The following is a 16,244-nucleotide window of genomic DNA, read 5'->3' as shown; positions in this document are numbered from 1 at the left end:
TGAAACATGGATTTTCTCATTTTCATATGAATGTCTACTCCCATCACATCTGTCAATATTCACATCTCACACAGTCTTAGGCAGCTCATCACAGAACAGGGGGCCATGCATGTGTTAAATGTTAATTTTTAAATATTCCACAAGATCCAGAGAATACCAGCCCTGTGTACCTCATCTCCAGTACTAAATAACATCTAGCATCCTCCACACCAACTAATTGCCTCACATTTGTGCTGCTTGCTCTGTATTCCACATCATCTAAAGGTGTTTCCTCAGCCCACAATCATCAATGAGCTCTCCCACTGGCAATACATATTCTAGAATGCAGCCACAATTATATGAGCATGACAACGGAATTGAACACAGACTTTTTTCCCAGTTACTGATGGTTTCTAAGCTACTGGACAGAGTGCTGCTTTGGAGTCACTACTCAGTTTTGAGATACGCATGAGCAAATAGATAATGAAGGATAAAGTTGAAGAAATAGGTCATCAGAAGGAACTGACTTCACAGAAGGAGGCCATGTGTTATAACCAAATACTCAACTTAGTTTCTCATGGAGAATGATGTACTGGGCATTTGTGGACATAGTATAAGCCAAGAAATTTGTGGATTTGACCTCATTATTGGAGCATCACACAATGGAGAGAAGGGATACTGGTTGGTTATATGGTCTCTGTGACTAATGTAGCATGGGGCATACTGCTCATGATCTATGAATGGTGGATGCCATACACACAAGACTGAGTCTCTCTTATTTGCACTTGATAATAGAACACACACTGTGTCCACATGAACTCTGATTATCATGGGACATTTCATTTCTTTACCTTCCGATCTTACTGTCGATCTTCTGATATTTTCTGCTGAGATCATTTCTAAAGGTGCTCTAACAAATATCTCATTTACACTGTTCTGGGACCAATGTGCCCAACATTGCTTTCTCCCATGAGCCTCAATACCTAGGGATATGAGTTGATGTCATAGGACCTGAGGCTGAGATGTCCTCACATTATTTTCCAGCCCAAGTTTTTTATTTTTTTAATTTTTTGTTTTTACCTCTGCTGTGGACATCAACTGCAGAGTCCTAGGACAGAGAGTGCTTGACATTTCTCCAGGGTAGTGGAGCCACCTGGAGAGCAAGGCATCTCATTCACATAAGTGATCTCTTCAGTGGGCAGCAGACATAAAAGCAGATGTGTATACATGGTTATCCATTTGATAAACTGTTATGCACCCACAGATCACACTACCGGCTTAGAGATTTGGAGACAGGACATGATGCTCACTCTGCATTTCTTTTTCTGGATCCTGAACATCCCCCTCCTCATGTCCAACCTCACTCACCCCAAGTGCTTTTGGAGAATGAAGCAGAATGAAGACAAGCATGGAGAGGTGGTGACAGGTTGTGTCTTTTACCTTACTGCAGGGCAGAGCAGTGAAATGCAGGTGGACTTGAAAAAGTTTTTCAGATATGCACTGGATGTGCTGTAAGTGTGTTTGCATTTTTCATGTAAATGTCATGATATATAATGCATAATATGTGTGAATGGGCAGAGCAATGCTGGGAGCTTCCATCCTTTTCTCCCAATCTTATCTCCAAGATCTGATGCAAAATATGTTTTGATATTTAATAATCACTGTTTTCCCACTATCACGGTGTGAGACTTTAAAATTTTTTTCTAATTAGCCTCCATTTACAAGGCTGAAAGCCGAGTTAAAAACGGCATTCTTTACTTTGATCTATCATAGGCAGCCTTCCTTTTCACAGGTGCCAATGTGAGGTGTCCAGTGGTGTCCTAAGATAAGAAACTCCAGATGACTACAATGAGTTCAGTAGTCACAAGGTGCATTCAAGTCTCTTCCAGAGTCTGCTAATGTCACATGTATCAGTGTGTGACTCTTAGTACAGGGTCTCTAATATTTGTGCCACTACTCACTGGGGAGAGTATCCATGTATCCATTTAGTTAAGCTTTCAGGTATTCTGCATGGGATCACTCCACACCTCTGAAGCTGTGAGGAGAAGGAGAGCTGTCTACTGTCAAATACTTGGGTATGTCCTTTGTCCTTCCCTCACTTGAACACATGTACAGTCACAGGCTTTTAGGGATTACAAAGGCCAGATCTATCTCTATCTTCAAAGTCAAAAAGAGAATGTTTGCATTTCAAATGTTGTGTTTTCATTATGAAAACACTAGGACATCACTTATAGTGGTGACTGCTTACTCCCCTTCTCACTTAGTATAGTGGCAGGAGCTGCCGGTGGTAGCTGTCAATATTTGATAACTGGGATGGAGAGGCTACACACTGGGTGTTCTCAGCTACTATAAATGATGTATGTGTCTGATGTTTTAAATCTAAATATTTTATTCTCTGATAATTACATTTACCTCTATTCTTTTTCTTGTTTCTATTTTTGTTAAGGATTTTTTTTATAGACTTTACATACCAACCACGTATCTCCTTCTCTTCCCTTCTCTCACCGTTCCAGCTTTCTCCACTCCCCAAACCACTATTCATTCCCTTCTCCAATAAGGTGTCCTCCATGGGGGAATCAGCAGAGCCTGGTACATTCAGTAGAGGCAGGTCCAAGGCCCTCCGGCTGCATCAAGGCTGTGAAAGGTGTTCCATCTTTGGTAGTGTGCTTCAAAAGAAACCTTCTGCACCAGGGATGGCTCTTATTCCAACTGCAAGGGGTGCCCTTAATCAGATCAAGCTACACAACTGTCTCCCTTATGCAGGGTGCCTAGTCTAGTCCCATTCAGGCTCCACAGCTGTTGGGCAAAGTTCATTAGGTCCCACTAGGTTGGTGTGGTTTTCTCTGTAGGTTTCCCTATCATGATCTTGATGCCCCTTGCTCATAGAATCCCTCTTCTCTCTCTTCGACTGAAGTGCTCAAACTTGGCTTGGTGCTTGGCTGTGGATCTCCACGAGTGCTTTCATTAGTTACTGGATGAATGCTTTATGATGACAAATAGGTATTCACCGATGTGATCACTGGGGTAAGCCAATTCAGGCATCCTCTCCACTATTGCTAGTAGTCTAAGCTGAGGTATTCTTGTGGAATCCTGGGAACTATCCTAGTACTCAGTTTCTAGCTATCCCTATGATGTCTCCCTTTATCATGGTATCTCTTTCATTGCTGTTCCACTCTGTCCCAATTCCAGTTCAACCACCCTATTCCCTTATGTTCTGTCAATTAATTTTTTAAAGGAATCATTTTCACAATATTGAATACATATATATATATATATATGTGTGTGTGTGTGTGTGTGTGTGTGTGTGTGTGTGTGTCTGTGTGTAAGATTTGCCCATCTACTTTTTTTTTTTTTTTTTTTTTTTTTGGTTTTTCGAGACAGGGTTTCTCTGTGTAGCTTTGCGCCTTTCCTGGAGCTCACTTGGTAGCCCAGGCTGGCCTTGAACTCACAGAGATCCGCCTGGCTCTGCCTCCCGAGTGCTGGGATTAAAGGCGTGCGCCACCACCGCCCGGCAAGATTTGCCCATCTACTAATGATACATTCGGTCTTCATTATTTTAAAGTTTTCATTATTGATGTCCTTCAAGTTTTTATTAAGTTTATTAAGTTTATTTTACCATATTTGTGACACAATTGTGAATGCAGTTTCCTTAATTTCTTTCTTACCAAATGTGTTCTTTGTATATAGGGAAGTAACTGACTTTTGTGGTAATTTTGTATTCTGTCTGTAAATATTTTTTTGTGAAGTGTTTAGGATCTCAAATATGGAAGCCTATTGTTTGTTTCTCTTATGTTCTTTGATACGAAAAGAGGTTGAATTTTTGTCCCAAGTATTTTTGGCATCTTGTCAGATGGACACTGTGATTCATTTCTTAAGCCATTTATGCAATACTTTACATGTATAGATTTCCTTATCCTGATCCATTGTTGCGTCTCTGAAAAGAAGCCTATGATCATTGTGAATGATTTAATCTAAGGTGTTCTTTAATTGGTTTTAAAAGTACTATATTAAGAATCTACAAATAGATGGTCATGATGAAGCATGTCCGTAATCCCAGCATTCTGGTGGCAGATATATGCAGTCTCTGGTGTGTTCAAGACCAAACTTGTCTATATAGTCAATTCCAGGATAGTCAGGGAGACATACCTGACACTGTCTCAAAAAGATATGAGTGTTTTATTAAATGATCATACAAAATTGTTTTGTATAAATCTTGTCTTGACATCAGACTGACATTGCCGTCATATCTATATGTAGATAGCAATTCAACCATTTCTGCTGAATGGAATAATTTAATTGCTTAATAGCATTGGTGTTGGTTATCTGAAGATTTATTTGCATCTGGTAGTGACTACTACTAGTCTGGTGAGTTTTTGTTTGGAAGAGGGTTTTTTATTACTGTTTCAATCTCAATCCTTACAGTAGAATTGTTTAAGGTGTGTGCCAGGTCTTGGTTTAATTTTTCTACCAGATACCTAAAGAAAATGCATCCAGAATGTCATTCAAACAATTCTCAGAAATTGAAAGGAAAGTACTAGAAACAATGATATTTAAAAATTGTTTCTGTGCTCAATGCATGAGTTGGGTGTTTGAAACCTGGGGCTTATGCAGAGACGCTTGGCTCAGCCTGGGAGGAGGGGACTGGACCTGCCTAGACTGAGTCTACCAGGTTGATGTCAATCCTCGGGGGAGTCTTTGCCCTTAAGGAGATGGGAATGGGGGAGGGCTGGGGGGAAGGGGAGGAGGGTGGGAGGAGGGAGAACAAGGGAATCCCTGGCTGATATGTAGAAATAAATTATATTGTAAAATAAAAATAAAAAAAAAACCTCAGTATGTCCCTGACACTAAAACCAGATAAGGAATCATCAAAACAGAATAATAGAAAAGGCAATTATAGGCAAATATCACTGATATACTTAAACCAATATTCTCCAGAAAATATATGCAATCCAATTTCAAGTATGTATCAGCAAGATCCACTGTGGAATAGTTGACTTCATACCAGGGTTGGAAAGATGGTTTAACATCAAAACCCAGTGAATGTCACAGATAGCTTTAGCAGACAAAGCAGACATTACATGATCACTTCAACAGATGCAGAAAAGGCATCTGACAACTACAGTATCCCTGAAACATTAGGGATAGAAGGGCAATGTCTCAATGGGATGAAGGCTGCACAGGACAATCCCACGTCCAGCATTACATCAAATGGAAGACAACCGAGAACTTTCCCTAAAAACACCAAAGGAGGAAAGACACTCATTCATATATTACAAAAGAAGTAAGTCTTGCTCATTTTCTGCTAAAACAATAATCCCAGAAAAAAGAACGGAATGAATCAAGAAAAGAAGTCAAACTTTTTCACCAGCAGATGGTATGAACTTGTACATGAGGTGGTCAACACTCTCTGAGTGTGTCTTAGACCTAATGAATACCATCAGGAAAAGAGTAGAATAGAAAATCAAGATACAAAATATCATTTTTGTGTACAAGGAATGATGATATTGAGAAAGAAGTCAAGAAAGCAACGACAGGAACAATAACTTCCCACAATAAAATACCTGAGAATAAATTCAAACAAGTCAAGGGTCTTCATGGTGAAGATGTTATAACAGTGAGGAAAGAAAGAGGAGTATATAGAAGATAAAACTATCTGACATGTTGATGTGTTGGCACAAACAGTATTGTACATTAATACTTGGTTACATTACAAAAATAATCTAAGAGTCTATGCAATCTCCATCAAAATTCCATTGAAACATAACTAAAAAAATAGGCAAAACAACCCAAAACTTCCCATAAAAATCAGATTCCAGATAGATCAAGCAAAGATGAAGAAAGGAAACAATGCTGGAGATATCACAATGTGTGTGTTCCATCTATAACCTAGGGCAATAGTAACAGAGGATCACAGTGCTAATTGTATATTGTATAAATATTTCAAGAAAGCAAAATGGAAAACTCATAATTCAGTTCCATGGGTATAGTCACCTGAGATTTGAAAAAGTTTTCACCAACAAGCAGTGTAGAAGATTCAGTCTCCTCAACAAATATGGTTAGGAAACTGAACATTAAGAATTAGTATCTCAAATGCATATGAACATCAAGCAAATAATAACCAAATTTTAAAATGTGGTAAAGTATTAATCAGTGAGATCTCAGAAGATTAAACACAAATGTCTGAACATCACTTAAAGAAATCATCCTTAGCCATCTCAGAAATGCAAATAAAACTAGAAAATTCCTCTTACATCAGTCAGATTGGCCAAATTTAATAATACAAATGACAGCATATGCTGGTGAGGATTCCAGGAGTGGGGAAAATTATTGATTGCTTGTGTGGGTAAAAACATTTGCAGCCACTATGAAAACCAGTGTGAGAATTCCTCATGAGGTTGTGAATCTATCTACTTCAAGATCCAGCTATGCTATTCTTGGAAACATACTCAAAGTATTCTGCATCTTGCTACACAGTTACTTATTCATCATTTTCATTCTTGTTCTATTTATAACAGTTGGAAATTGTAAGCATCCTAGAAGCTCATGAACTAAGGAATGGATAATTATATCATAGTACATTTGAATTATAAGGGGTTATTTTTCAGTTGTAATAATGTTTTTAAAAAATAGGAATTCTTGAACATTGCCAGAGACCTACAGTCAGACCCTGTTCTATGTTTGGGGAATCCTACAGGAGAGAGAGAGAGAGAGAGAGAGAGAGAGAGAGAGAGAGAGAGAGAGAGAGAGAGAGAGAGAGAGAGAGAGAAACAGAGAAACAGAGAACAAGGAGCGTAGGAGCCAGAGTGATCAAGGACATCACAAGAAAACCCACAGAAAATCTAACCTGGGATCATAGGGGCTCACAGAGAGGGAACCAACAACAGGGAGCCTGCACAATAGTGACCAAGGTGTTCTGCATATATGTGACAGTTTTGTAGCTTCATCATCTTGTGGGACTTCTTACAGTGGGAACAGGGTCTATCTCTGACACTGATGGCATTGTGACCCTACTTTTAATCCTGGGCAGCCTTAATGCAAGGGAAGGTGCTTAGTCTTCCTGATACTTGATATGGCATAATTTGTTGATAAGCATTGGAGGCCTGACCCTTTCTGAATATAAAAGTAGGAGGAATGCATGGGGGTAAGGAAGGGGTGAGATGGGGAAAGGACTGGGATGAGAGGTGCTAGCAGAAATTGTGGTCAGGAAATAAAATAATACATAAACTTTTAAAAAGGAATTCCAGAAATCCACATGTAATTATAGGAACTAGTGAAAATCACCTTGAGGAATGTACCTAAGAACCAAAAAAAAGACAAATATATGTTTTCTTTAACATGTGACTATTAGCTTCTAAAACATTGATATTTGTGCTACCATCTGAATAACCACAGAAGTTAAGTATATAGTAAGGGATAGGGGGAGGAGAGGATCTAACATGAAGAGGAAAATGGAACACATTGTTATGGAGAGACACAGGGCAAACTAGAACTAGAAGATTAAATAGGGAGTGAATGGCAGAAAATGGTAAATGTGGGTGTGTTTAGAAGGACAACTCACACTCAAGGCCAGTTGAAAACTATTTGGAAACCAGCTACTTGGAAGGTTCCTAAAGTATTTACACATGTGAAGGAAATCTAAATAGAATTACCAAATAAAGTGGGTATTAGTGGATTAGTGCCCCAGCTAGACATTTTTTGCACCAAATATTTATCTAATGCTGGGAAGAGATTACATATCTTGGTGAGGGCATCCATGGAAACTACCAAACATCATTTGCTATTCCCAAGGCTATGAATTACTCCACACAAGTTTCTGGTAAAGCTTTATTGCAAAACACACCACTTACTATTTCATTGAACATGGAGAAGTCAAGCTGGAAAGCCTTCACCATCACTGACTTGCATTCATGGTACTGGAAGGTATTCTGCATTCTACCAGAGGAGAATTGTAACTACCAATCCAGCTACAGACTTTGTGATCTACAAGTGACCTGCCTGCATGATACATAAGTACAAAAATAGAATAAATATTAGGGGTTTAACCAATCAATGTCTGACTGGATTTAAAGTCCGCTCCATGAAATGGAACTCGACCTGACATGGATAAAGATTCCCAGAACCTCAGTGTATATATGTCAAAGACATAGGGGAAAATATAGTACTATTATTCTGTTTAAGGAACTCAGAAACAAAAAGAATCCTAATAATATTCTGCTATACTCATTGATCAGTGCATCACTCAGCTCTCATCAGAGAAGAAGCTTCTTGTTGTCAATGAGAACAATCCCAGAAATCCACAACTGCACAGTGTGTGCAGAGAGTGAGGAGCTTTGGAGCACATTGTCTTCAGTGAGTTGTCTCATCAATTCCTTCAACTCAAGGCTCAGAGATCAATGTGGAAGAGGAGACAGACGGAATTATGAGTCAAAGGTGATGGATAACTCCAAGGAAGCATTGTCTTCCAGACACAATGGCACTGATGCATATATAAGCTCACCCAAACTGTGTGAGAATGCCCAAGACCTGTTGTGGTTCAAATGGTACAAGTTCAAAGATGTCTCATAATTGTGAGAAGCAACTGGACACCACATTTCACCCCTAAAAAGAAGCTATGTGAAACTTCTACCTGCTTTGAAAAGGAAAATCTGTTTTCTCCAGTGGAGTCTCACTGAGTACATTATTAGATACAATTTAGGACGAGTCCCATGCACAGGAGTGTTTCCATAACACAAAATGGAAAGAAAGGAATTTTTGTAGACTTTTTTTCTTAATTTTCTTCCCTTGGTCTTCTTTGTGTATTTGTTTCTTTTTCATTTTTTATAATTATTACTATATTTTTATTTATTTATTTTCTTGATTTTACATTCCACCCAAAGGTTCCCCTCCCTTCCCTCTTTCTAGGTCCACCCTCCTTTATCCTGCAACCTCATCACATCCAATGCTCCTTCACTGTTATTCTTTAGATACAGGCAGGAATCCCATGGATATTAGTGAGTCCTGGTATATCAAGCTGCTTTGAGAGCAGGCACCCATTTTTCCACCAAGGTTGGATGTAGATGTAACAATCTTGTTAAATAAGAAACACAGAGCCAAATGCAGAGTTAAAAGCCCAATATGTCAGAGCAGTAGCTAAGAGCTGAGACTAAAAGCCCTTTCATACACTTGACTACCACTGCTGTCCTTCCCCTCAGCAAGAGACCTCCTTCCTGTGTATCTGTCTTTTTATTGACTTTCTGTTCTGACTTCTCATTGGTTGTAAACCCAAACACATGACTTCCTCATCACTGCCTGTCTATACAGACATCCAGGTCTTCTATGGTTGGTATTGAGATTAATGGTGTGTGTGTCCATGCTGGCTGTATCCTTGAACACACAGAGATCTGTCTGTATTATGATCGGCATTAAAGGTGTATGCCACCACAGCCTGGCTCTTGCTATGGGTTGCTATTAGCGCTGATACCAAGACAAATTTATTTATTAACATACAAATAAAATCACATTTCAGCACATGTAAAATATCAGTGTATTTCCCCCTTTCTATTTAAATAAAAAGAAAAAAGGAAAAAAGTTATAACTAATATAAGAAAAACTATATACAAAAATACAATAACTATATACCATATATACAAGCAATAAATACCTAAACAATGTCTAGTACATTTGCATTTGATCAATTCAGAGAAAATAATTCTATTATGTCTCCTATTTTGGTAAGTCCAAAATGAACCTGATTCACTTTCTATCCTAACTTATATTATTAACAGAACTATCTTATAATGTCTTTCAAATTTATACACTTACTCTTCAGAGAATTTCTTGTCTAAAATTCTTAACAAGGAAAACTATAACTATCTAAACTTTAACTATCACTATTTAATCTTCAACTCCCTCAAAGACTTAAGAAGTAAATATTACATAACAAAAATAAAAACAGGAAGTGCACGCAAGCAGCTTCCAAAAAATGTGAGTTGACAGAAACAGGCAGCTGCCTGGACAGTTACCCGAGGTTTGTCCACAGTGTTGGGGCATCATCTTCAGCCTATATGCTTAGCATATCTGATAGACTCATTTGTGAACTATGATGTTCACAGGGTCAATAGTTTGACCTCATATTTGGTGAGAGCAGTCCATGTTCCAGAAACACATGCATTCCACTAGTGTCATGTCATGATTCAGGATTTTAAATTTTGGAAATTGTTGATGTTTTTTGTATACAGCTGTCCATTGTTCTTCGATGTGTGTGTGTGTGTGTGTGTGTGTGTGTGTGTGTGTGTGTGTGGCTTCATCTCACCATCTCCTTCTCCACATGCCTCTATTAAATGCCAGTCTATTATTGAGAGGCATGAGCTTAGTTACTCTTCAAGAATAACTGTTTCAGCTCCTCTTCCACTGCACATCAGAAGTCATCAGTCCACTGTCTGTTCAGCTGCCTTAGAAGAAAAGTGCACTGTGCCTTTTCGGATTGCAAAGGCCACTTCAGGCATGGTGCCATATTGTCCTGGCCTCAGAAGGTGCCTTTTGTTAAAACCACAACCACACTTGTTTTGTCAAGAATCAGTAGTCCTCTGTTTCATGTCCTGTCTGTCCATTTTGCTTGTTTGTCAGCAGTTGATTTGAGGATACTTTGTTGTTCAGTGTCTAACTTTTGCCACAATGATAGTTAACTCCATATGCAGTTTCTTCAATGCCCATATTTTCTCTGAAGTAGGTTTGTACTGCCAGGAGCCAACATGTCTCATAGTCAATAACAAAGAAGAAAAATTATCTAAGTTACTAAAACATTTTAAATGTCATAATCTGTAGATCTCTGAAGGCTTCGAAGGTGACCTTTCTGTCTAAAATATATCTGCTTGATCTTGAAAACACACCTAATGTGACTACAAGTTTGATTGTAATGTCTAACTACTAACTTTCACTTTTTTATATCCTAATAGTTGGTAATAATTAATATCCAAGGATCAACAAATTGTATTACATTGTTAAATGAATGGTATAAGTACAGTATCTTGAACAAGATTAGAAATATTCATATAGCATTTTCTAACAATATCAATCTCAATATATATAATTTGTATACAATATAAAAAATCCAATCCCATGTAAAGTATTTAAAACTAGTAATTTTTTTTTAAACAAGAACCTTAAAACTAATCTGTTTGCTTAGTCCTTTTCCTAACCCTTAACAACAACTTGTAATCAAACCTCCTAAACAATGGAAATTATCCCAGACCCAAAATGCATTTAAAGACCAATAAGCCACCTGCCCCACACCACCTCTTTGGGAATGTGGGCTTCATATTCTAAAAATTGCTTCTTGTTGGATATGGGCGAATATATCTTTATTCTGAAAAGAAAAATTTTTGATTAATTGTCAAATTCTAGGAAGGGTAGCTATATCCTTTTGTTGTCCAGTTTGAGCATAATGCCAAAGTTCAAGGCTCATCTCAAGTCCTTATTCAAGTAGTCATTGAAACTGGATCATCTCGGCTAGCCATCTCAAAATTTCTCTGAGCCATTTGTTGCTCAAAGCTGATATGTAGATGATGTTTGTCAGCTCAGTGGTACTATTTTTGACCATGTGGAATTGTTGTTGTGGGACCCCATCTTCTTCCTGGAGATTTCAGTTGATCTTAGGCCTGGCCATGATTTCCTGCAGAAAACTGATAAGAGTCTTGAACATAAAGACATGTATAGGTAGCTAGCTGAAGGCCCCTTTTTAGAAATAGTATAATATATGACCATTATTAGTATCTTAAAAAAGTTTAATATGAATATATAAATATAAATCTTATAAATTTTGATATAAAATTCATTCTTTAATAAAAGTTCATAGAATCAGAATAGAATCAAAGAATTGAGATTAGTAGTAATAGAATAGTCCCTTAATTAATTTGGTTTTTCTCCTGTACCCTATCAAATGATGGTTCCTTCTTCTGGCATGTGACAGAGAATTTGCATTTTCCTTTTAGCAACATGCTTGAGTTTAAAGATTGAGAGAGCCATTAACCAACTCCAAAGCCAGCTTTAAATTTTAATTGAACTGGGACTATTAGAAAACCAATAGTGTTAAATCTTTAGAGAAAACCAGAAACATTTAGGAAGAGTTATGAAATTTTATACATGATATACCAATAGATCATTTTACTCTTTTTCTTGGGACAGATAATTTGTCCTTTTTCTTCAGTTGTCTCATTTGTCCAGTGTTCTTCATATTCCTTAGCCTTCATTATTGTAAAAGACAAAAACAAAATCCTTTTCCCAAGACTTATTTTGGGGATGTTCCTTTTTGGCAAGTTATAATCTGATTAAATGAAAAGGCATGTATTAATGGTATAAGTTAGTTTAAATTGGATGGTTATGCTGATTGATGAACTATCACCTCTAATTAAAAGGTCTCTCTTGTTCAAATCAAAACTTATCAATTTTGATGGGATCCACAGCTTATCTTCTCCTGTAGAAACAAAAGCAAAACCTCGTCCCCAACATAACCCATATCCTGGTTTCCATTTTGAGGTCAGCACATCTTTAAAATATATAGGCTGATTTAATTCTGTAGTCTTTTTCTATTATCCAGTGTCTCTCTGCAGCTGTTTTTCCTTTCTCATTAGCACTGAGAAAACTCAAAGTTAATAGAGCACATGCAGTCTAGTTCTGGGGGTTTTGTTTCCCCTCTCTGTTTATTTAGTATATCCTTTAGAGTTCTATCTGATCTTTCTATTACTACTTGGTCTGTAGGATTATTGGTGAAATTATTAAGGCCACTCCACATAGTTAAAAGGATATTTATTTAATGGTGTAACTTACAAATTAAGGGATAGGTAGGTTGCGGGGTCTGGGGAAGGTGTATAGCACTTCAGCCTTGTTCTCTGGAGCTCTGCTTGGTCCACCTCCATCATTCAGGGTCCGGGAACTGAGAGAGTGCTTGCCTATCCAACTCTGGCATCTCCGAGTGCCTCCCCTGGCCCTGCTTTGTAGGCATGGCAATTGCCAGAGACTCAATGGGGCTTGAAACTTCCAGATCAAAGCTGGAATGACTACCCACTACATAGGATTATGTGGTAAGCTGTAATATGCTTTATATTGTAATAAGCATGAAACGGTTTCATTTTAACAGAGACAAATGATGGGGCATTGTCAGTTTTAATTTGTGCAGGTATATCTATGATGACTATAACTTCTAGCAAATGAGTGATTAATCAGTTTTTTCAGAACTCAAAGCAGTTGCCCATTGAAATCCTGAATAAGTATCAATGGTATGGTGTACATATTTCAGTTTTCCATATTCTACAAAGTGAAACACATCCATCTACCAGATCTTCTTCCTCTGAGTACTCTTTTTGTTATATCCTGCTGGTAACGGCGTCTGATTGTAAAATGAACAAGTATGACATTTCCTTACAATTTCCTTGGCTTATTGTCAGGTTATGGAAAAATCTTTTTTAAACCTTTAATATTGACATGATTTTTTTAATGAAATTCTGTGGCCTCAAGCACATTTCATATCAATAATTTATCAATCTCATCATCACCTTGTGCTAGAGGGCCTGGCAGACCTATATGGGATTGAATATGAGTTATATATGAAGCATGACTCCTTTTCCTGATTGTATTGTGTAACTGAATAAATAGTGAAGTTAATTCTGACTCATCAGGAATAAATCCTGCAGTTTCAATAGGTAATACCACTTTTTAGCATACTGAGACTCAGTAATATGTTGAGAGGTTGTGAAAAATCCATTAATACCAAAAGAATAGCATACAATCCGATTTTTGAACTGAATTATAAGGACAAAGGAATTCCAGATTGTAGAGAGCCCATTGGCTGAATTACTTTGCTAATTGCTCTCAGGTCTGTTACTATTACCCATTTTCCAGACTTCTTTTTGATAACAAATGCAGGAGAATTCCAAGGACTGTTTGGTTCTTCAATAAGCTGAGCATTTAACTGTTCTTCTACCAGCATTTCTAAAGCCTGGAGTTTCTCTGTTGTTAAAGTCCATTGATGAACCCATACAGACTTGTCTATTAACTATATTAAAAGTGTCTTTGGAAGATCATCAGTTGTTGTATTTTGTTCTTGCATAATATGGATGGCTGGTGACCACCCATTAGAACAATATCTTCTAATGTTTCTCTCAGAAACATGTGCGAGTTTATGATTTGTTTCTGAGGTTGGAAGGATGTTAATCTGAGTATTCCATTGTTGCACCAGGTCTCAACCCCACAGGTTCATAGATATGTTAGCTGCATATGGTTTTAATTTTCCTCTCTGTCCTTATGGACCTATACATTTGAGCCATCTTGCACTCTGTTTCACTTGAGATATTGTTCCAATCCCTAACAGGTGAATATTTACCTCCTGAAGATGCCAAGTTGGACGCTAAAATTCTGGTGCAATTATGGTAATGTCAGCACCTATGTCCGCCAGACCAGACAACAAAACACCATTTATTTTTATTGTTAATTTTGGTCCTTGTTCATTTATAGAAGTTTGCCCAAAAAAATTCTTCATGGTTTCTCCTGAATTTTCTGTTCTCTCTGTCTCAGTTGTTCCATTACCCTGAGCAGGTTAGTTTATTCCAATAGGCATTGGGTTATTTAATTGCTCTGAGTAGGAGTTTTCTCTATGACTTCAGGAAAGGTCTGAGCTGGATTTGCTGTTGTTGTCTGCCTGAGGCTCCTCTGGGAGTTACCCGAAGACTGAGGCAAAGTATTACCTTGCCGGACCCTTGTTGATCTACATTCATTGGTCCAGTGTTTTCCCTTACCACACCTTCTGCATACCCCAGAAGGAAGGGGAATTCTGTTGCCATTGTTCCTTGAAGAAACATTGTTTCTAGGAATGTCTTGTTTACAGTCCCTTTTCAAATGTCCTTGCTTTCCAAATCCAAAAGATCTGACATTCCTCAAACCTCTTGAAATTGTTTCTCCTATCCACATATCATCATTGTCATGAACCTCAACATTAAACATGTCCCTAATCCAAACTTCCAGGGGTGCATATCTTGCCTTTAACAACCTGATTATTCTCTTGCATGCTGCATTCGAGTTCTCAAAAGCCAAACATTTGATTATTATCTAGCTAGCTTCTGAATTCGATACCATTCTCTTTATTGCTGAAATCGGTATTGGTAAGAAATACATGAAGGATTATTTTGAGCCTTGTATAACCATTTTAAATGACTCAGTTTTCTTTGTTGGTTCCTCAACTCTGTCCCATGCATTCAAGGCTGCCATTTGACATAGAATTAGGGTTTGGACATCATATAAATATTTTGTTTGTCTTGCAGCATATTGGCCTTCTTCAACAAACTGAGCCTGAGAGATTTGTGTACCTTTAGCCCTCCATTGATTTTCTATGTTTTAGCTTCCTCTTTGAACCACATTTGCCAGTGTAGCTGTGCCCCAGGTTCCAGAACAGCATTTACCAGCTCTCTCCAGTCCTGTGGTATAATCTTACTATAAGTTGACCAGGAGTTTAACATTTGCTTTACAAATGGGAAATACATGCCATAAGATACTATACTATTTATTGGTCTGCTAGGCCGAGGTAGGCCCTGGCAGGGAGCCAGGCCCGCTGAGGTGGGAAATCTGGTGGCCAAGTCAAGCCAACCAAGTAGTTTTTAATGAATTCTTACCACGTGGGCACCAAATGTAGATCTAACAGTGTTATTAAATAAGAAACACAGAGACAAATGCAGAGTTAAAAGCCCAAGAGGTCAGAGCAGTAGCTAAGAGCTGATACTAAAAACCCTTTCTTACCTTTGACTGCCACTGCTGTCCTCCTCAGCAAGAGACCTCCTTCCTGTGTATCTGTCTTTTTATTGACTTTCTGTTCTGCCTTCTCATTGGCTGTAAACCAAACCACATGACTTCCTCATCACTGCCTGTCTATACAGACCTCCAGGTCTTCTATGGTTGGTATTGAGATTAAAAGCATGTGTCTCCATGCTGGTTGTATCCTTGAACACACAGAGATCTGTCTGTATTGTGATTGGGATTAAAGGTGTATGCGACCACAGCCTGGCTCTTGCTATGGCTTTCTATTAGCTTTGACCCGAGGCAACTTTATTTATTAACATACAAATAAAATCACATTATAGTGTAGCTTGAGAATTTCTCTCAAGCTCTCACCAAGTCCTGGCAGTCCAACAGCCCACTTATAAAATAAACACACAGATGCTTATATTATTTAAACTGTTTGGCCTAATGGCTCAGGCTTCTAGCTATCCAGTTCTTACATCTTAATTTAATCCATTTCTATA

At 38.0% G+C, this 16,244-nt stretch overlaps 1 pseudogene; it reads left to right on the top strand.

Annotated features, from left to right (window-relative positions):
* Positions 1 to 1,206: 1,206 nt before the first annotated feature.
* Positions 1,207 to 16,244, top strand: part of LOC102909380 (vomeronasal type-2 receptor 116-like) — a 32,911-nt pseudogene continuing 17,873 nt past the window's right edge.

The sequence above is a fragment of the Peromyscus maniculatus genome, chromosome 1 (assembly GCF_049852395.1).
Source record: "Peromyscus maniculatus bairdii isolate BWxNUB_F1_BW_parent chromosome 1, HU_Pman_BW_mat_3.1, whole genome shotgun sequence".
Taxonomy (NCBI): domain Eukaryota; kingdom Metazoa; phylum Chordata; class Mammalia; order Rodentia; family Cricetidae; genus Peromyscus; species Peromyscus maniculatus.
This window is presented reverse-complemented; position numbering and strand designations above follow the sequence as displayed.